The 21,150-nt window shown below is 38.0% G+C and overlaps 1 non-coding gene across 1 annotated transcript; it reads right to left on the bottom strand.

Annotated features, from left to right (window-relative positions):
• Nucleotides 1–2,613: 2,613 nt before the first annotated feature.
• Nucleotides 2,614–2,815, bottom strand: LOC122454077. The gene has a single exon (XR_006273296.1). It is a non-coding gene; the product is annotated as a small nucleolar RNA SNORA74 (small nucleolar RNA).
• Between the last annotated feature and the right edge of the window lie 18,335 nt (nt 2,816–21,150).

The raw sequence follows: 21,150 nt of genomic DNA, 5'->3' as shown, positions 1-21,150 counted from the left end.
ATATGATCAACTGGATTTTACCAGAAAAAGAACAGGTAACATGACTAAGCATTATTTTTTTTAAGATAAAATTTTTATTGGGTACATTTGATGTGTAACATTATGTAAGTTTAAGGTGTATAGTATATTACTTTTATCCATTTACATATTCTAATGTTTTCACATTACATAATTATACCACAATATTACTGTCTATATTTATTATACTGTACATTAGAGCTTTATGCTTATTTACTACTTGTTACAAGTTTTTCATAAACATCATTTCTGTTATTCACCACTTGTCTTCCCTGGAATTATTCCTGGTAACCACCATTTTACTCTGTTTTTTACACGTTTATTTTTTTTAGATTCCATATATAAGTGATATAATACAGTACCTGTCCTTCTCTAACTTATCTTGATTATAGTGTGCTCACACTCTATCCATGTTGTTACAAAGGAGAAGATGTCTTTCTTATGGTTGAAAAACAGTTCATTGTGTACATGTACTGCATCTTTTTTTATTCATTTATCTGTATAGTCAAGGCTATGGTTTTTCCAGTAGTCATTTGTGGATGTGAAAGCTGGACTATAAAGAAAGCTGAGTGCCAAAGAATTGATGCTTTTGAACTATGGTGTTGGAGAAGACTCTTGAGAGTCCCTTGGACTGTAAGGAGATCCAACCAGTCCATCCTAAAGGAGATCAGTCCTGGGTGTTCATTGGAAGGACTGATGTTGAAGCTGAAACTACAGTACTTTGGCCACCTCTTGCGAAGAACTGACTCATTGGAAAAGACCCTGATGCTGGGAAAGATTGAGGGCAGGAGGAGAAGGGGATGACAGAGAATGAGATAGTTGGATGGCATCACCGACTCAAAGGACATGAGTTTGGGTAAACTCCAGGAGTTGGTGATGGACAGGGAGGCCTGGCGTGCTGCAGTCCATGGGGTCGTAGAGGGTCAGACATGACCGAGTGACAGAACTGAACTGATCTGTTGATGGTTGTTTGCATATCTTCACTACTGTTAATAGTGCTGCAGTAAACATGAGAATGTATACTAGTGTTAGTTGCTCAGTCATGTCCAACTCTTTGCGACCCCAGGGACTGTCACCCACCAAACTGCTCTGTCCATGGGTTCTCCAGGCAAGCATACTGGAGTGGGTTGGCATTCCCTTCCCCAGGGGAGCTTCCTAACCCAGGGATTGAACCCGGGTTTCTTGCATGGCAGGCAGATTTTTTACCATCTGAGCCACCAGGGTAGCCCGGGAATCCATATGTATGGTCAAAATCTTGTTTTCCTTTGTGTATATACCTAGGAGTGGAATTGCCAGCTTATATGATAGGTCTATTTTTAATTTTTTGAGGAAACTCCATTTCCTTTCCCATAGTGGTTGGACCAATTAACATTTCTACCAACAATATGTAGGAGTTCCCTTTCACTGCCAGTCTCTGTTGACTCTTGTCTTCTTGATGGTAGCCATGCTTCAGGTATGAGGTGAGAGCTCATTGTGCTTTTGATTTGAATTTTCTTAGTAGTGGTTAGGTATTTTGAGCATTTTTCATGGGTCCATTGACCATTTTGATATCATTTTTGGAGAAATGCCTATGTAATTATTCTGTTTAATTAAAAATCAGATTGATTTGTTTTTGTTGTTATGGAGTTTTCTGAGTTCATTATATATTTTGATTGATATTTTGGTTCAGGTTGCATTATACCTGTAAGGGCTCTGGGCAGTTTGACCATTTTAACAATATTAAGTCTTCTGATCCATGAACTTGGGATATTTATTCACATGTTTGTGTCTTTGGTTTCTATCAGCAATGTTTAATAGTTTTCATTGTACAGATTTTTCACTTGCTTGGATAAATTTAGTTCTAAAAAGTTTATTTTTTAAATTTTTTTGATGCTTTAGGTGGTTTTCTTTTTTCTTTTCTTTTTTTTTAGTTCTATTTTTGCCCTTTATTGGGAATACAGAGCAATATTACAGTCTTGGATCATTAAATGAACAAATGTGACTGATACAGTATTGACAAGCAGACCTGAATTCTGGGATTAAGTGGTTTTCCAGGAGTGGGTAGGAGCAAAAACAGGGGCGAGATCTTCTTAAGAGAACCACATTACTCAGCCGCCAAAGGGTGTTTTGTCTTCAACTCATTAATGGCTGGAAGGAGTGCCAGTCCTGGTCAACCATCCATGATCTTCATCACAGCAAACTGGAATCTCTAGTTTTTCAAATTAGTTGTAGATAGAAGAGTAAATGCCTCCAGACTGACTTCTAAATTGATCTGGGTGACTACTAAAGTGTCCTCCATTTGTAAACTAGCAAAATCTTCAGTGTGACTGTTGGAGCAAAGAGCCTTTCATGTGCTCCCAGTTATTATATAGAGCATAGGGGCTCATGTTAGTCCTGCTAGACCACCTCGTACTACCCCTCGAAGACCACCTGTACATTTATACAACATGCCTGTCGTGGTTCCAGCTGCTACTGTGCTAAGGTCATCTTCTGCACCTCTTGTTTTCTCAGTGACGACACCAAATGCTCTATAAGCAAAGCCAGAGAACCTAGGGTATTAGCCCAAAGTGCCCCTTGCCTAGTCACCATATTCAAGAACCTGAAGAAAGTGTACTCTGTGTCTGCTCCCAGACTAGAACTAAGCAGCCAAAGTGAATGTTTAGCATACTCTCAAGGAAGCACAGCTCTGCCCTCACCAGTGCCAGACGCCACCAGAACAGTGACGAAGGCAACTGGAGAAGAAGACAGAACATTCCTCTCCCAGCAGTGTAACACTGTTACAGGAATGGTTCTGTCCCGACAGCTGACTACTGCTGGGAAGGTGGTTTTCTTTACTTCTTTTTCAGACGCTTCATTATTAGTTTAAAGGAATCCAACTGATCACTATGTTAATTTTGTATGCTGCCACTTTATCATAATTTTTTATTAATTCTGATAGATTTTTTTTTGGCTGATTCTTTGGAATTTTCTATGTATAGAATATCACTAGCAAATAATTATAATTTTATTTTATTTAAATTTCAGTTCAGTTCAATTGCTCAGTGGTATCTGGCTCTTTGCAACCCCATGGTCTGCAGCACACCAGGCTTCCCTGTCCTTCACCAACTCCAAGAGCTTGTTCAAACTCATGTTCATCGAGTTGGTAATGCCATTCAACCATCTCATCCTCTGCCATTCCCTTCTCCTCCTGCCTTCAATCTTTCCCAGCATCAGGGTCTTTTCCAATGAGTTCATTCTTTGCATCAGGTGGCCATAATATTGGAGCTTTACGTTCAGCATTTGTCCTTCCGATGAATATTCAGGACTGATTTCCTTTAGGATTGAATGATCTGATCTCCTTGGAGTCCAAGGGACTCTCAAGAGTCTTCTCCAGCAAAACAGCTCAAGAGCATCAATTTGTCAGTGCTCAGCTTTCTTTATGGTCCAACTCTCACATCCATACATGACTACTGGAAAAACCATAGCTTTGACTAGATGGACTTTTGTCAGCAAAGTAATGTCTCTGCTTTTTAATACGCTGTCTAAGTTGGTCATAGCTTTTCTTCCAAGGAGCAAGCATCTTTTAAATTCATGGCTGCAGTCACCATCTGCAGTGATTTTGGAACCCAATAAAATAAAGTCTGTCACTGTTTCTACTGTTTTCCCAGCTATTTGCCATGAAATGATGAGACCAGATACCATGATCTTAGTTTTCTGAATGTTGAGTTTTAAGCCAACTTTTTCACTCTCCTCTTTCACTTTCATCAAGAAGCCCTTTAGTTCGTCTTCACTTTCTGCCATAAGGGTGGTGTCATCTGCATATCTGAGGTTATTGATATTTCTCTTGGCAATTTTGATTCCAGCTTGTGTTTCATCCAGTCTGGCATTTTGCATGATGTACTCTGTATATAACTTAAATAAGACAGGTGACAATATACAGCCTTGATGTACTCCTTTACCAGTTTGGAACCAGTCCATGTTTCCATGTCCCATTCTAACTGTTTCTTCTCGACCTGCATACAGATTTCTCAGGAGGCAGGTAAGGTGGTCTGGTATTCCATCTCTTTAAGAGTTTTCTAGTTTGTTGTGATCCATACAGTCAAAGGCTTTGGTGTAGTCAATAAAGCAAAAGTAGATGTTATTCTGGAGCTTTCTTGCTTTTTCAATGATCCAATGGATGTTGGCAATTTGATCTCTAGTTCCTCTGCCTTTTCTAAACCCAACTTGAACATTTGGAATTTCTTGGTTCATGTACTGTTGAAGCTTTGCTTGTAAAATTTTGAGCATTACTTTGCTAGCCTGTGGGATAAGTGCAATATGCATTAGTTTGAACTTTCTATGGTTTTGCCTTTCTTGGGGATTGGAATGAAAACTGTCCTTTTCCAGTCCTGTGGCCACTGCTGAGTTTTCCAAATTTGCTGGCATATTGAGTGTAGCACTTTAACAGCATCATCTTTTAGGACTTGAAATAGCTCAGCTGGAATTCCATCACCTGCACTAACTTTGTTCATAGTGATGCTTCCTAAGGCCCAATTGACTTAGCAGTTCAGAATATCTGGTTCTAGCTAGTGAATGATCACACCATCATGGTTACCTATGTCATTAAGATCTTTTTTGTATAGTTTTTCTGTGTATTCTTGCCACATTTTCTTAATATCTTCTGCTTCTCTTTTTAAATTTTTAAATTTGAATTTTTAATTTAGATGGCCTTCTTTGTCCTGCTTAATTGCTCTAGCTAGTTTTTCTAATTTTATTTTAAATAGGAGTGATGAAAGAAGGCATCTTTGCTTTGTTCCTGATCTTTAGTGAAACAATTTCAATTTCTCTTTCCTGAGTATAGTGTTTGCTATAAGTCTGTTGTATATGCCCTTTTTCACACTGAGGTATGTCACTTCTATACTCAATCTGTTAAGAGTTTTTGCCATGAAAGGATATTTATTTTGTCAAATGCTTTTATATATCTATTGAGATGATCATGTTATTTTTATCTTTCATTTTTTTTAAATATTATATATTATGTTTGTTAATTTATATATGTTGAATCACTCTTACATCTCAGGAGTAAATCTCAGTTGGTCATGATGTATATTCCTTTTAATGTGTTCTCAAATTTAATTCACTAGTGCTCTGTTGAGAAATGTTGCTTCTATATTCATCATGAATACTAGTGTACCGTTTTCTATTCTTATCCTTATGTGGTGTCAAAGTAATGCTGATTTCATAGAATGAGTTTGGAAATGTCCCTTCTCATCAATATTTTGTAAGTGTTTGAGGAGAATTTGTGTCAGTTCATTAAAGGTTTGGTAGAGTTCACTAGTGAAGTCATCTGGCCTTGGAGTTTTTCTCTGTGCTGGAGTTTTTGATTACTGACTCAATCTCTCAAATCCTTTTAGTCTGTTCAGATTTGCTATTTCTTCCTGACTCAATACTGGTTGGGTGTGTTTCTAAAAAGTGCATCCATTTTTTTCTAGGTTGTGTAATTTGTTGGTATATAATTGTTCATAGTAGTCACTTGTGACTGTGTACTTTTTTAGTATCAGTTGTAACATCTCTTTCTTCATTTCTGATTTTATTTGAATCTTCTCTCTTTTTTTCTTAGTTAGTCTAGTTAATGGTTTGTCAATTTTGTTTATGTTTTCAAAAAATAGAATCAGCTCTTAATTTTTTAAATATTTTCTATGGTTTTTCTGATGTATATATCTGCTCTTATTTTTATTATTTCCTCTCTTCTGCTAACTTTAAGACTTGATAGCTCTTCTTTTTCTAGTTTCTTGAGTCATAAGTTTGTTTATTTGAGATCTTTCTAAATTTGTAATATAAGTACTTGCTTCTATAACTTTCTTCTCAGAAATGTTTTTGCTGCATCCCATAATATTTGATATGCTGTTTCATTTTCATTTGTTTTGAGATAATTTTTATTTTCCTTTTCTTCTTTTAGCTAGTGGTTATTTAGGAGTTTTTGTTTAGTTTCCACATACTTGTAGATCTTCTCACTTTTCTCCTGTTGTTAATTTTTAATTTCATATCATTGTGGTCAGAGGAAGATAGTTTGTATCATTTCAATCTTCTTAAATTTGCTAAAATTTGATTTGCTACCCATCATATGGATATCAAATCCTGGAAAATGTTCCCTGTGCACCTGAGAAGAATGGGTATTCTGCTGCAGCTGAATAGAATGCTCAGGGTATGTTCCATACAGCCTCCCTGCGCCTTTAGATTGGTGGGTTGAATACATTTACATAGGGTTTACCACTGCTCTTTTATCTTGCCTTCTGGCTATTTTGTCTCTCTGTTGTTTCATTTTCCTTTCTTTTCTACCTTTATAAATTGGTGATTTTCACACTAATTTGCTCAGTCTCCCCTTCATTTCATGTCTCTGCTCTAGATTTTTACTTTGTGGCTACCATGAGATTTACATACAACATTCCAGATAAAATAGTCTTATTTCTGATAGCAATTTATCAGTTGCCAATAAAGTTCCATCTTTTTATTCTTCTCTTTTTATGTTTTATATGTCACAAACTGTCTTTTTATGCTGTGATTTTGTTAGCATGTGCTAGTAGCTACAGTTATTTTTAATGCTTTTTTCTTTTAACATTTATGCTATAGATAAGTTTTAACATACTATTCTAAGAATGAGTTACAGTATTCTAATTCTTTTACCATCTTAATCAGAGTTTTATGTAGTTCTGGTTTTTGTTCAGCTTGAAGAGCTTCTTTCAACATCTATTGTAAGGCTGGTCTAACGGAGATGAAGTTTTTTAGCTGTTGCTTATCTGGGAAAGCCTTTCTTCCTCCTTCATTTCTGAAGGATAGCTTTTCTGAGTAGTGTATTCTTGACTTATTCTTCTTATCTTTCAATATTTTAAACATGTCCTTCTAGTCTATTCTAGCCTGTAGAGTTTCTGTTGAGAAATCTGCTGGTAACCTATTGGACATAGCTTTATAGGTTACAGTCTTCCCCTCAAAAAAGTTGCCTTTAAAATTATTTCTCTATTGTTGACTTTGACAGTTCTAATTTAATGTGACTTGAAGAAACTGTTTTTATGTTGTGATACTAAGGTGTACTGGTAGTTTTATGGACTTGTTCCTTTCTCAGGTTTGGGAAATTCCCAGGGATTATTTCATTAAATGTTCTTTCTGTCCCCTTCACCCTTATTTCAACTTCTAGGATATCCATTATTCTTATCTTGGCCTTTATAATGGAGTAACATATTAACAGTTCTTATATAGTTTCTTTATTTTTAAAGAAATAAATTCTTTCTCTTCTTCTGCCTTAATTGCTTCTATATTAATTTCCTGGGCTCTACAATTCTCTCTTCCACATAACCTACTCTATTTCCAGTGTATTTTAATGCATTTTTCATCTAATTGATTGAGTAGTTCAGCTCCAGAAATTTGGTTCTTTTGTTGAATTTCAGTCTCATCCTTTTGTTTGTTAATTTTACAGTCCTTTCATTTATTAAGTTTATTCCTGAGGTAATGTATTGCCTTTAGGAATTTTTCTTGTAGCTCTTTGAATTTCTTTTCTTTCTTTTTTTTTTTTAGTGTTTTTTGCCATATGTTGACATGAATCAGTTGCTTAGCCATGCCCGACTTTTTGCAACCCCATGGACTGCAGCACACCAGGCTTCCTTGTCCTTTACTATCTCCTGGAGTTTGCTCAAACCCATGTCCATTGAGTCAGGGATGCCATCCAACCATCTCATCCTCTGTTGCCCCCTTATTCTCTCACCCTCAATCTTCTAATTTCTAATAAGTCTACTTAAAATTCTATATCAATTAGATCACAGTATTCTATGTGTTTGGTTTTGTTTGCTAGAAAATTGTCATTTTCCTTCTGTGATGGCATATTACCATAATTTTTCATGATATTTTATGAGAAGTGCCTCCACATTTTAAGTAGCAGATAGCTTCTTATTTAGGCAAGGATTTATTTTGATTCTAGGAGTTCAAGGGATTGGTAATTAGAAATCTTCCTTTTGCTTTCCTTTTGACATTATATCACAAGTTTTTAGCTTCACTTATGAGCACTGACTTGCCTCCAAGGTTAGGACTCATACATTAAAAAATAAGAATACTTTAAAAAGCGAAGGATGGTGACCAAGGAAGGGAAGGGTGTGTACTTAGTATCTGGGACTTTGGGCAAGTGCACTGTCCTGGTGGGTCCTAAAGAGGGGCTTCTCAGAGGTCCGTGGATACTTCCCTTCCTGTCTGGGTGGACAGCAGGAGATTTTCCTTTGGTTCTCTTGTCTGCTTACTTCTCTATCCTTTCCCTCCCACATGTCACTGCTGTCTCTCTTCAGAGAGAGCAATTAATCCCTTCACTGCATGTGGCTGGACTGATCCCTACTCACTGCCTTCACCTTCTGACTCTTCTACTGGGAAGGTTTGCTGACTCGCTGCTGTACCAGCCTCTGCCTTCTTCGCTGTCACTGCCTCTGCCATCCCTGGCTTTATTGCTACTTCCCTGACTCTGCTACTTCCTCCAAAGTTTAATCCACTTACTTTTGGGTACATAGCTGATAGGCCTGTCAGATGTCTTGGTACACTGTACAGAGGTGCTTTTTTTTTTTTTTTATCCCCCAAATTATGGATGTCAGATTAGTTGTAAATCAGAGAGAAGGAAAAAAAAGAAAAAGAAAAAATAGCCATGATGTTGACCTAAACATCATTCTTAAAAGTTGAGGCTTAAAATTCAGTTAAAAAAAATTAGATAAGCCTCCTTTCAAACATGGCAAATTAAGCACATAGATTTGCCCCAATTTCCTTTTAAAATTTTACTAAAATGATAGTAAAATGTTTACACAAATCAATCAGTTCAGTTCAGTCGCTCAGTCGTGTCCAACTCCCTGTGACCCTATGAACCGCAGTACGCCAGACCTCCCTGACCATCACCAACTGCAGGAGCGTACCCAAGCTCATGTCCATTGAGTCAGTGATGCCATCCAACCATCTCATCCTCTGTCATCTTTTCCTCCTGCCTTCAATCTTTCCCAGCATCAGGGGCTTTTCCACTGAGTCAGTTCTGCGCATCAGGTGGCCAAATTATTGTAGTTTCAGCTTCAGCATCACTCCTTCCAATAAATATTCAGAACTGATTTCCTTTAGGATGGACTGGTTGGATCTCCTTGCAGCCCAAGAGACTCTCAAGAGTTTTCCCCAACACCACAGTTCAAAAGCACTCAGCTTTCTTTATAGTCCAACTCCCAGATTCATATATGACTACTGAAAAAGCCATAGCTTTGACTAGACAGACCTTTGTTGGCAGAGTAATGTCTCTGCTTTTTAATATGCTGTCTAGGTTGGTCATAACTTTTCTTCCAAGGAGCAAGTGTCTTTTAACTTCATGGCTGCAGTCACCATCTGCAGTGATTTTGGAGCCCCAAAAAATAAAGTCTGACACTCTTTCCACTGTCTCCCCATCTATTTCCCATGAGGTGATAGGACCAGATGCCATGATCTTAGTTTTCTGAATGTTGAGCTTTAAGCCAACTTTTTCACTCTCCTCTTTCACTTTCATCAAGAGGCTTTTTAGTTCCTCTTCACTTTCTGCCATAACGGTGGTGTCATCTGCATATCTGAGGTTACTGATATTTCTCCTGGCATTCTTAATTCCAGCTTGTGCTTCTTCCAGTCCAGAATTTCTCATGATGTACTGTTTCCACTGTTTCTCATCTATTTGCCATGAAGTGATGGAACTGGCTGCCATGATCTTCATTTTCTGAATGCTGAGTTTGAATCCAACTTTTTCACTCTCCTCTTTCACTTTCATCAAGAGGCTCTTTAGTTCTTCTTTGATTTCTGCCATAAGGGTGGTGTCATCTGCATATCTGAGGTTACTGATATTTCTCCCGGAAATCTTGATACCAGCTTGTGCTTCATCCAGCCCAGCATTTCTCATGATGCACTCTGCATATAAGTTAAATAAGCAGGGTAACAATATACAGCCTTGACATACTCTTTTCCTGTTTTGGAACCAGTCAGTTGTTCCACGTCCAGTTCTAATTGTTTCTTCCTGACCTGCATATGAATTTCTCAGAGACAGGTCAGGTGGTCTGGTATTCCCACCTCTTTAAGAATTCTACAGATTTTCTTGTGGTCCACACAGTGAAAGGCTTTGGCATAGTCAATAAAGCAGAAGTAGATGTTTTTCTAGACTCTTGCTTTTTCGATGATCCAATGGATGTTGGCAATTTGTACTTCCTTAAGTACAAACATAATAAAATAGCAATCTATAATAATGCAATTTTAGACATTGAAAAATGCATGAATTCACAGAAATTAGCAACTTTGAAAAACATACTGTTTGAGTTATAGCAGAAGAAACACAAAGTAATATGATTTTCACTGCAGAAACCATAAAAATCTCAGAAATTGGTGCTTAAACATAGGGTCAGAGTTGGCTTGAAAGCAAAAAGGTTTGTTGAATTGGTGAGGCTTTTTTTTTTAAGTAGTAAGTCCTTATACTAGCAGAAAAGTGAAAATTTGGTCTTTTGAGAGAGTGATCCAGAGACATATACATGGAGTACATGCAGGAACATCTAACTTCAGGAAGACAGTACAGAAAACAAAAGGATAAACTGAAAACCCACACAACCACTGACACAATCCATGCCTCTTCCCTCCTTCATTTCTCTCTCTCTCTCTGTTTTTTTTTTTCTTTAATTTAAGAAACTATTTAGTTTAAGACAGTACATTCTGATCTATTATTAACAGATGTAGAACAATTGTATGCCATGAGGACTCATCTCTAAAGGAATAAAATAGAGTTAGATTTATTGTAATCATCAAAAGAAAGAGTGAGCTCCCTTATGTAGAGAGGGAACTTTTTTATAATAAGGGAGACGTTCCTTTCACCCTCATAGTGAAGCTTAGTGAATTGATAATGGAGATGCCCTGTTACAGTAGAGTAACAATTAGCATCAAGGCACATAGATAACACTCCAGTGCATCCTTTTGGACCACCTCTTTTATTGGAAACCAGGACAGGGAATAGAGAGATTTTTATCTGAGTATCATAACTACCCTGAAATAGATCTCTGAAGATGCGACCCGATTATCAGTTTGAAGTTTTCATTGGATAACCCTTGCTTAAAAATGTCAAACTTCTATTCAGAATTCCTCACCATGCCATCTTTATACTCAGTATGGCTGTTTCCTAAATATGACTCCCCAAATATTGGCTGAAAACCCCTAAAAATAAAATCTGATACTTAAACAAAACTGATGAAAACAATTAGCTTGGATGACCAAAGACAGTTTCCTCAGAGGATGAGAAAGATATTGTTATGAAGAAGAGTGCTCAGAGAACAGAACAGGAGTTGTTTGAATTAAACATACTAAAGCAGAAATTTAAAAATATTGTTTTGAAAGGTAAGTTTGAAGACATTTTCTTAAAAATGAAGGAAAACATAGAAAATAAGAGAGGGGGGTTATGAAATTTGAGAAAAAATTTGTGCATCCAATACAAAATATTAGAAATCCTAGAAATAGAGACAAAATTAGGTCATAGTACAGACTATTTGGCTGATTAAGCTGGAAGACAACATTGTCCCAATTGGTACTAGTGGTAAAGAACTTGTCAATGCAGGTAGATGTGAGACACGGGTTTGATCCCTGCATTGAGAAAATCCCCCGGAGGAGGGCATGGCAACCCACTCCAGTATTCTTCCCTAGAGAATTACATCGACAGAGAAGGTTGGTGGGCTACAGTCCATAGGGTTGCAATGAGTCGGACATGATTAAAGCAACTTCACATGCATGCATACATAACATTTTCAGTTTTATTTGTTCTGTTACTATGTGATTGCAGGTTTCCCCAATAACTTCTATTTTATATATGTATTCCTTGGTGCTATGACAGTTTGTCTGTGATCCCTATGCATGACATCATTTTAATGGTTAGTACTTAGAAGCCTCATCATCATCATTTATTCCTTCCCTTTTTTATACATAATGTTCATTAAAACTTATTCAGTCCTTCTTATTTTACCATCTTCTAAGTATTTCTCAACTCTGTCCACCTTTCCATCACCTTGACATTTGATTAAGATTTATTCATTTCTTGCCTTATTGCAGTGGCCTCTGGAAATGTACAATCTGATGTGAATTTTTAAAACTGAATAGGCATTGATTCTTGTCACTGGGTCGTTTTGCAGTGACATTTGATTCTTGATTTTCTACTGCTGTTTTTAGCTGTTTGGAATTTTTTGATTTAAATGAATTTAGTCATTTAGTCACTCAGAACTATCTGCCTTCTGCTGCCTTCTACAGTAAATCATGTGTGTGGGGGGTTTCCTTTCATTAAGGCCCAGTAGAAAAGTTCAGATTGAGATGAATATTTTAAAAATTAAGCTTCCCATAAGTTCTATGCATTTTATTACATTTATCAGTATATAATTGCGTGGCAAAAATCTACATTTGGAAGTTGGGGAGAAAGACCTTTCAAAAATAAATGTTCTATGCTATTTTCCTGTACTGTTATCAGCATAAAAGCAGAGGAAGTTTTATTTAGGATATACATAATACCAATTCTCTTAAACAAAGATTTGCTTGACTTCAACAGAGGAGCAACAGCACTGGGCTTTTGAAATTGAGTAGAGAGGTCATGTAGACATGCCCCTTAAAGGATCAATACCTCAACTGATAATGAGCAGTAGAGTCTATTTCAACAAGTCCAATACCAAAAATCATAGGTTAGAAGTTCCGTTATACTTAAACTTTCAAACCCAAACAGAACAGCTAAAAAATTCATAAGAGAACAAGAGAAAGAGCAATGATCTTTATTAAATCACCCTGTGACTCTTTTTACCACCAATAACGATTCTATAACAAAAACTAGATTAAGATTTAGGTGTCACAGCTTATTTTGAAGGTGTTTCCAGGGGAAGAAGCTGAGGCAGTCAATTTTCCTTTTAAAAGAATGACACAGGCAAGTACTCATATGACAGAAAGCTTGAATATCTTCTTGGATAAAACAGTCCTCCAGGCAATAAAAATCAAACAAAATCCATCTTGAACTCTGATTAGTCTTGATCTTTTAAAGTTTTATTTCTTAAGCTTGAGCAAGGCTTTGTGAAGTTTATACTGTATTTAGGATTATTTTAACTATATGAGGTGTATCTTGTACCCTTAAGTGCCACTTAACTTTTACATTTATCTTAATTACTTTATTCTAGTATTAATCTAATAGAGCATTATGTTGTGTTATTTTTCTGAGCCTGAAATTCCTTGTTTGGATTTTAAGCCATGGGTTGTTCTCCTTGTTCCATTCTAATTCTGTTTCTTCCCCAAAATATTTATATTAATTTCTAAATATGAGAAAACATTCTAATCAGCTAGGGATTATCACTGGATTATGTAAGATATAGGAGTTCAATATAAATGCCAGATATCCAGTTGGTTTCAAGAAGGAAATAGGATATTTTTCTAGGAATTATACAATTTTATTCTTTAAAAATACCTCTTAAACAGCTTTCCTCTCATTCCCATACCCAAACTACCCCCAACACACACACAGAGTTTTACTTATTTTTTTTTCCATTTATTTTTATTATTTTTTAAGCTTGCCTAAAGATAATTTAAAAGTAAGTAATCTATTACTACAGTACATATAATGCTTACCTAAGAATATCCTTAACTTGAAGTAATAATGCCAACTCACAAGACAATGACTATTTTCCAGACTCATGAATTCAAACTCAAGATAATCTCATTTTTAATATTTGTATGCTAAACTGATTTGTGATAAGTATATAGATTTATTAAATTTTTGAAATCTGTAGCTGGAAATAAAATAGTTATTACTGTGGTCTTAGCATGTTTATTTTCTTAAAAATTTCTGCCTATGAACTTCATAAAGGTGCTATTCCTCTGTAATTGATTTAGTTCCCTGTGCTATACAACTTACATAATAATGTAAATCAACTACACTTCAATTAAAAAGTATAAAAGAATTAAGCCTCCTTCCATTATATTATTCTAAATTCCATGTCCAAATGAGTGGTCATCTGATATGTTGTAGTGTGCGCATGTGTGTGCATCAGTCGCTCAGTCGCTTTTTGTGATCCCATGGATTGTAGCCTGCCAGGCTCCTCTGTCCAGGGGATTTCCCAGACAACATTACTAGAGTGGGTTTCCATTTCATCCTCCAGGTATCTTCCCTACCCAGGGATAGAACCTGTGTCTCCTATGTCTCCTGCATTGCAGACAAATTCTTTACTGCTGAGCCAGCAGGGAGGCCCAGTGATACACATAAAAGCTATTATTTTCTAAGTAATTTGTCAGACACTGAGATAAGAACTTTGCATTGTCCTATTGAGCCAGATTTAGAAAAAAGAATACAAGTTTTAGAAAAAAGAATAAAAAATTACTTCAATGAATCTTTAGGAATATTCATGAGAAGGGCCACCCCAGCACCTTGATTCCCAGATCTTTGTATTCTGATCACAGGAAAATAAGGCCTATGTATAATAGTCACTGCTTCAAATATTAGTACATACTTCATAAAACTGCACATCAGGCTCTCAGGGTTTTGTCTCCCAGATACTATCATAAATGTGCTGTGTGCTCTGCTTAGTCCCTCAGTCCGTCTGACTCTTTGTGACCCCGTGAACTGTAGCCTCTGTCCATGGGGCTGCAGTCACCATCAGCAGTGATTTTGGAGCCCAAAAAATAAAATCTGTCTCTAATTCCACTTCCCCCTTCTGTTAATATTTCCCATGAAGCAATGGCACCGGATGCCATGATCTTAGTTTTTTTTTAAAGTTAAGTTTCAAGTTTTCAATTACACTTACTTTGGTTGGATCTGTTACAGAACAGTTTTTAATTCAAGGCAAAGCTCATTTGTGTCTCCTGTAGGGCTCCTAGTAGGGTCCACTATAGTCTACTTACCAGCTAACAAGTACTTTTTCTTGGGGAATTTTGTCTAAAGCCAACTTCACATCATTTCTTTCCTGCTGATAAGGAAGTGTTGGGGTCCTTTAATGGACCGGAACCTTGTGGTGCGGAGTCGACGATAAGAAAGTGAAAGAGAGAAAGAGAGAGAGAGAAAGAGAGAGAGAGAGAGAGACAAAAAGACCCGGGGACCTAAGCTCTGATGGAGCAAAGGTGCTTTAATGATTTTTCTATGAGTATATATAGGCTGCAGTACAAGAAACTTCTTTCGGGAATGATAGAGATCAGAAAACCAAATGTACAGCAACTGTTACCACAAGGTCAGGAGACAATCCATATCTCAAGCAAGGGGAAGGAGATTAAGCTGTTTTGTCCTAAGGAGAATGTTTACTAAAGGAGACTCATGCTTGCCTCACACAATGACCTCAGTCCCTGGGAGCAGCGTGCTGTTCCACTTGAAGAGGGACAAAGGACTCATGAGAGACAGCATGTAGGAATCCTCCCATCAAACATTCCCTGACAAGGAAGTACAGTAAGTTACCCCACATTTGTTATGTCAACATGTGGAAGCAAATATTTAATCACTTGATCCATTTTTGCACTACTGAAGTCCATTTATTTCATGAACCCAGGTCTGAACCCTGTTCTAAGGATCTGATTTAGGTAGTAAATTAAGTAATCCAATCCATTTCTGAGCTAGCTACCAGGTTTTGTTGATGAGTCTTCATGATTCACCCCAATTTTTTCTCTAAATTTCCACAGATATTTTCAGAATTTTGAGTGTGGGAAATGGGGATGGTTTTACCACATAATTATTTATGGCCTGTTTACATGAGCATCCTGCCAGTTTAGTTATGGCTTTAGGATCTATACATTTCCAGCTCCCCTTCTGAGAACACAGGCCTGTTCTTTTACTAAACAGTGTCTCTCAGCTTTAGTGATGGTGCAGATTTGCCCTTATTCACTTCCACTAAGCATGTAACCTTCTTTTCCCAGAGATTTATAGTCTGCGTGATATTATACATTTCATTGCCAAATAGCTGCTAAGCAGCTCCTTTTATATCTGTATGTTTTACTTGCATTACCAGAGACATCATAATTATTCTGGGCTGAGGATTACCTGATGTATGTCTGCCGTATAGTCTCAACTAATGCCTGATAGCAAGTTAACAATTGTCTTTAAAAATAGATTTATTGAGGAAGTGCATCATGCAGTTTTGTCTAAAAATTCAATTTTGCTTGCATCCTAACTGTAGACACTTCTGAAATCATTTGAGTAATTGAATTAAATGTGTAAATGTTGCAGCCTGAGCAATAGCAGTTTATGAATCATTTTTTTAAGAAAAAAACTTCAGGAGGGAGGAGCCAAGATGGCGGAGGAGTAGGACGGGGAGACCACTTTCTCTCCTACAAATTCATCAAAAGAATATCTGAACGCAGAGCAAACTTCACAAAACAACTTCTGATCGCTAGCTGAGGTCATCAGGCGCCCAGAAAAGCAGCCCATTGTCTTCAAAAGGAGGTAGGGAAAAACATAAAAGATAAAAAGTGAGACGAAAGAGCTAAGGACGGAGATCCGTCCCGGGAAGCAAGTCTTTAGAGGACGTTTCCAGACACCGGGAAACCCTCGCACTGGCGGGCCTGGGGGAAGCGTTTGAATCTAGGAGGGCAACCTGACTGGGAGGGAAACAATAAATAAAACCCACAGATTACGTGCCTAAAAGCAACTCTCAGCAGAAAAGTGCCCCAGACACCCGCATCCGCCACCAGCAAGTGGGGGCGGCACGGAGAGGAGCAGGCGGCATTGTTTGGGGCAGGGTCCGGGCCTGAGTGCCCTGAGGACAATCGGAGGGAGCTTTTGTGAGTTGCCGGCTTGAACTGTGGGAGAGCAGGGAAGAGAGAGAAAATTGACCGGCCGGAACTCGCTGCCGGCCGTTCACGGAACGGGGGGACCGAGAGAGTCCGGAGAGGGGCTCGCAGACTGCGGGCCGGCCCGGACCCGCCGGAGGCGGGAGCAGGTCGCGGCGAGACACAGCGCGCAGGCACCTGACCGACGCGGGCGGGGACGGGCTGGGGGCAGAGGGCAGAAGGCGCACACACCCGACTGGCGCCGGCAGAAACCGAGATTGGGACCGTGGGAGAGGGTGCGCTGCACCCGGAGAGAGTGCGCCGGTCAAGCTTCTGGCTGCCTAGACTGCTCTGACGGGGAAGGCACAAGAGCGGACTCAGCCTTTTGTTCCGCGTTTTTGTGGATCACCCAAGGGCTGGAGCTGCGCGCGGCGCGCTCCATGAGGAGCGGCCGGGATTCTGAGCAGCGCAGACGGAGAAACCAGCGCCAGCCTCTCCCGGCAGCGTCAGCCCATCCCCGCAGAGTCAGCCCCTCCCAGCAGCGCGACAGAGCTAGCTACCTTAATAAGAGTCCACCTCCGCCCGCCTGTGTCAGGGCGGAAATGAGGCTCTGAAGAAACCGGCAAACAGAAGCCAAATAAACAAAGGGAACCGCTTCAGGAGAGAGCGGTGCAACAGATTAAAATCCCTGTAGAAAACACCGATTACACCAGAAGAGGCCTGTAGATATCGAGATCTGTAAGCTGGAACGAGGAGATATCTGAAACTGAGCCAAACCGACACTGACTGCAACAGCTCCAGAGAAATTCCTAGATATATTTTTACTTTTTTTTTTTTTTAAATAAGAAAAAAATTTTTTTTTAAATTTTTTCTTTTTTCTTTTTTCTCTTTTATTTTCCTTTAAAATTCTCTATTACTCCCCCATCATTCCTTAACTTTCATTTTCATAGATTTTTACGATTTTTTTAATTAGGGAAAATTCTTTTTTTTTCTTTCTTTTTTTTCTCCTTTTTCTCTTCTATTTTCTATTTTTCTTTTTCTCTTATTTCTTTTAAAGTCCTCTAGTACTCCTCTACTACTCCTTAATTTTCATTTTCAATACACTATAACCTTACCAAAAAAAAAAAGAGAGAAGCCCTATTTTTTAAACTGAACTTCATATATATTTAAAAAAAAATTTTTGTGTGTGTTTTGGTTTTTGTTTTTAATATAGTATTTTTAAGAGTCTAATCTCTACTCTAGATTTTTAATTTTTGTTTTTCAATATATGATATAAATTGTGAACATTTAAGAATCCAATATTCAGTTCCCATTTTTATTCAGGAGTGTGTTGATTATTCTCTCCCAATCTTGACTCTCTGTTTTCTACCTCAGAACACCTCTATTTCCTCCTTTCTCCTTTTCTTCCCAATCCAATTCTGTGAATCCTGGTGGGTGTCTGGGCTACGGAGAACATTCTGGGAACAGACAGCTGCGTAGATCTGTCTCTCTCCTCCTGAGTCCCCCTTTTTCTCCTCCTGCTCAACACTATCTCCCTCCTCCCTCTCCTCTTCTTCATGTAACTCTGTGAACCTCTCTGGGTGTCCCTAACGGGGGAGAACCTTTTTGCCATTAACCTAGAAGTTTTATTATCAGTGCTGTATAGTTGGAGAAGTCCTGAGACTACAGGAAGAATAAAACTAAAATCCAGAGGCAGGAGACTTAAGCCCAAAACCTGAGAACGCCAGAAAACTCCTGACTACATGGAACTTTAAGTAATAAGTGACCGTCCAAAAGCCTCCATACCTACACTGAAACCAACCACCACCCAAGAGCCAATAAGTTTTAGAGCAAGACATACCAAGCAAATTCTGCAGCAACACAGGAACATAGCCCTAAATGTCAACATACAGGCTGCCCAAGGTGACACCTAACACATAGACGCATCTCAGAACTCATTACTGAGCACTCCACTGCTCTCCAGAGAGAAGAAATCAAGTTCCACGCACCAGAACACCGACGCAAACTTTCCTAACCAGGAAACCTTGACAAGCCAATCGTCTAACCCCACCCACAGGGTAAAACCTCCACAATAAAAAGGAACCACAGACCTCCAGAATACAGAAAGCCCAGTCCAGACACAGCAATCTAACAATATGAAAAGGCAGAGAAATACCCAACAGGTAAAGGAACATCAAAAATGCCCACCAAGTCAAACAAAAGAGGAGGAGATAGGGAATCTACCTGAAAAAGAATTTAGAATAATGATAATAAAAATGATCCAAAATCTTGAAAACAAAATGGAGTTACAGATAAATAGCCTGGAGACAAAGATTGAAAAGATACAAGAATTGTTTAATAAAGACCTAGAAGAAAAAAAAAAGAGTCAATTAAAAATGAACAATGCAATGAATGAGATCAAAAACACTTTGGAGGGAACCAAGAGTAGAATAACGGAGGCAGAAGATAGGATAAGTGAGGTAGAAGATAAAATGGTGGAAATAAATGAAGCAGAGAGGAAAAAGAAAAAAGGATCAAAAGAAATGAGGACAACCTCAGGGACCTCTGGGACACTGTGAAACGCCCCAACATTCGAATCATAGGAGTTCCAGAAGAAGAAGACAAAAAGAAAGGCCATGAGAAAAATACTCGAGGAGATAATAGCTGAAAACTTCCCTAAAATGGGGAAGGAAATAGCCACCCAAGTCCAAGAAACCCAGAGAGTCCCAAACAGGATAAACCGAAGGCGAAACACCCCAAGACACATATTAATCAAATTAAAAGGATCAAACACAAGAACAAATATTAAAGCAGCAAGGGGAAAAACATACACACAAAGGGATTCCCATAAGGATAACAGCTGATCTACTCATAGACCTCCAGCCAGAGGGAATGGCAGGACATACCTGAAACGTATGAAGAGAGTAACCTACACTAGATTACTGTACCCATCAAGGATCTCATTCAGATGAAAGGAGAATTCAAGCTTTACAGCAAGCAAAAAGCTGAGAGAATTCGACAAGCCACCAACCAGCTCTTCAACAAATGCTAAAGGACTTCTCTAGATAGGAAATGCAGAAAAGGTGTTAAACGTGAACCCAAAACAACAAAGTAATGGCAACGGGACCACACCTATCAATAATTACCCTAAATGTAAATGGGTTGAATGCCCCAATCAAAAGACAAAGATTGGCTGAATGGATACAAAAACAAGACCCCCATATATGCTGTCTACAAGAGACCCACCTCAAAGCAAGAGACACATACAGACTAAAAGTGAAGGGCTGGAAAAAAATATTTCATGCAAACGGAGACCAAAAGAAAGCAGGAGTCGCAATACTCATATCAGATAAAATAGACTTTCAAATAAAAGCTGTGAAAAGAGACAAAGAAGGACACTACATAATGATCAAAGGATCAATCCAAGAAGAAGATATAACAATTATAAATATATATGCACCCAAAATAGGAGCACCGCAATATGTACGGCAAACGCTAACGAGTATGAAAGAGGTAATTAATAGTAACACAATAATAGTGGGAGACTTTAATACCCCACTCACAACTATGGATAGATCAACTAAACAGAAAATTACAAGGAAACACAAACCTTAAATGACACAATGGACCAGCTAGACCTAATTGATATCTATAGGACATTTCACCCCCAAACAATCAACTTCACCTTTTTCTCAAGTGCACATGGAACCTTCTCCAGAATAGATCACATCCTGGGCCATAAATCTGGTCTTGGAAAATTCAAAAAAATTGAAATCATTCCAGTCATCTTTTCTGACCACAGTGCAGTAAGATTATATCTCAATTACAGGAAAAAAATTGTTAAAAATTCAACATGCGGGGCTATAAACGCTTCTGATAACAAAAAATATAGAAAGAAATCAAAAAAGAATCAAAATATGCTAGAAATGAATGAAAATGAAAACACAACAACCCAACATATGGGCATACTGTAAAGGCAGTGCTAAGGGGAAAGTTCATAGCATTACAGGCTTGCATCAAGAAACAAGAAAAAAGCCAAATAAATAACCTAACTCTACACCTAAAGCAATTAGAGAAGGAAGAAATGAAGAACCCCAGGGTTAGCAGAAGGAAAGAAATCTTAAAAATCAGGGCAGAAATAAATGCAAAAGAAACTAAAGAGACCATAGCAAAAATCAACAAAGCTAAAAGCTGGTTTTTTTGAAAAAATAAACAAAATTGACAAACCATTAGCAAGACTCATTAAGAAACAAAGAGAGAAGAACCAAATTAACAAAATTAGAAATGAAAATGGAGAGATCAAAACAGACAACACTGAAATACAAAGGATCATAAGAGACTACTACCAGCAGCTCTATGCCAATAAAATGGACAACTTGGATGAAATGGACAAATTCTTAGAAAAGTATAACCTTCCAAAACTGAACCAGGGAGAAATAGAAGATCTTA

Source organism: Cervus canadensis, chromosome 15 (assembly GCF_019320065.1).
Source record: "Cervus canadensis isolate Bull #8, Minnesota chromosome 15, ASM1932006v1, whole genome shotgun sequence".
Taxonomy (NCBI): Eukaryota; Metazoa; Chordata; class Mammalia; order Artiodactyla; family Cervidae; genus Cervus; species Cervus canadensis.
This window is presented reverse-complemented; position numbering and strand designations above follow the sequence as displayed.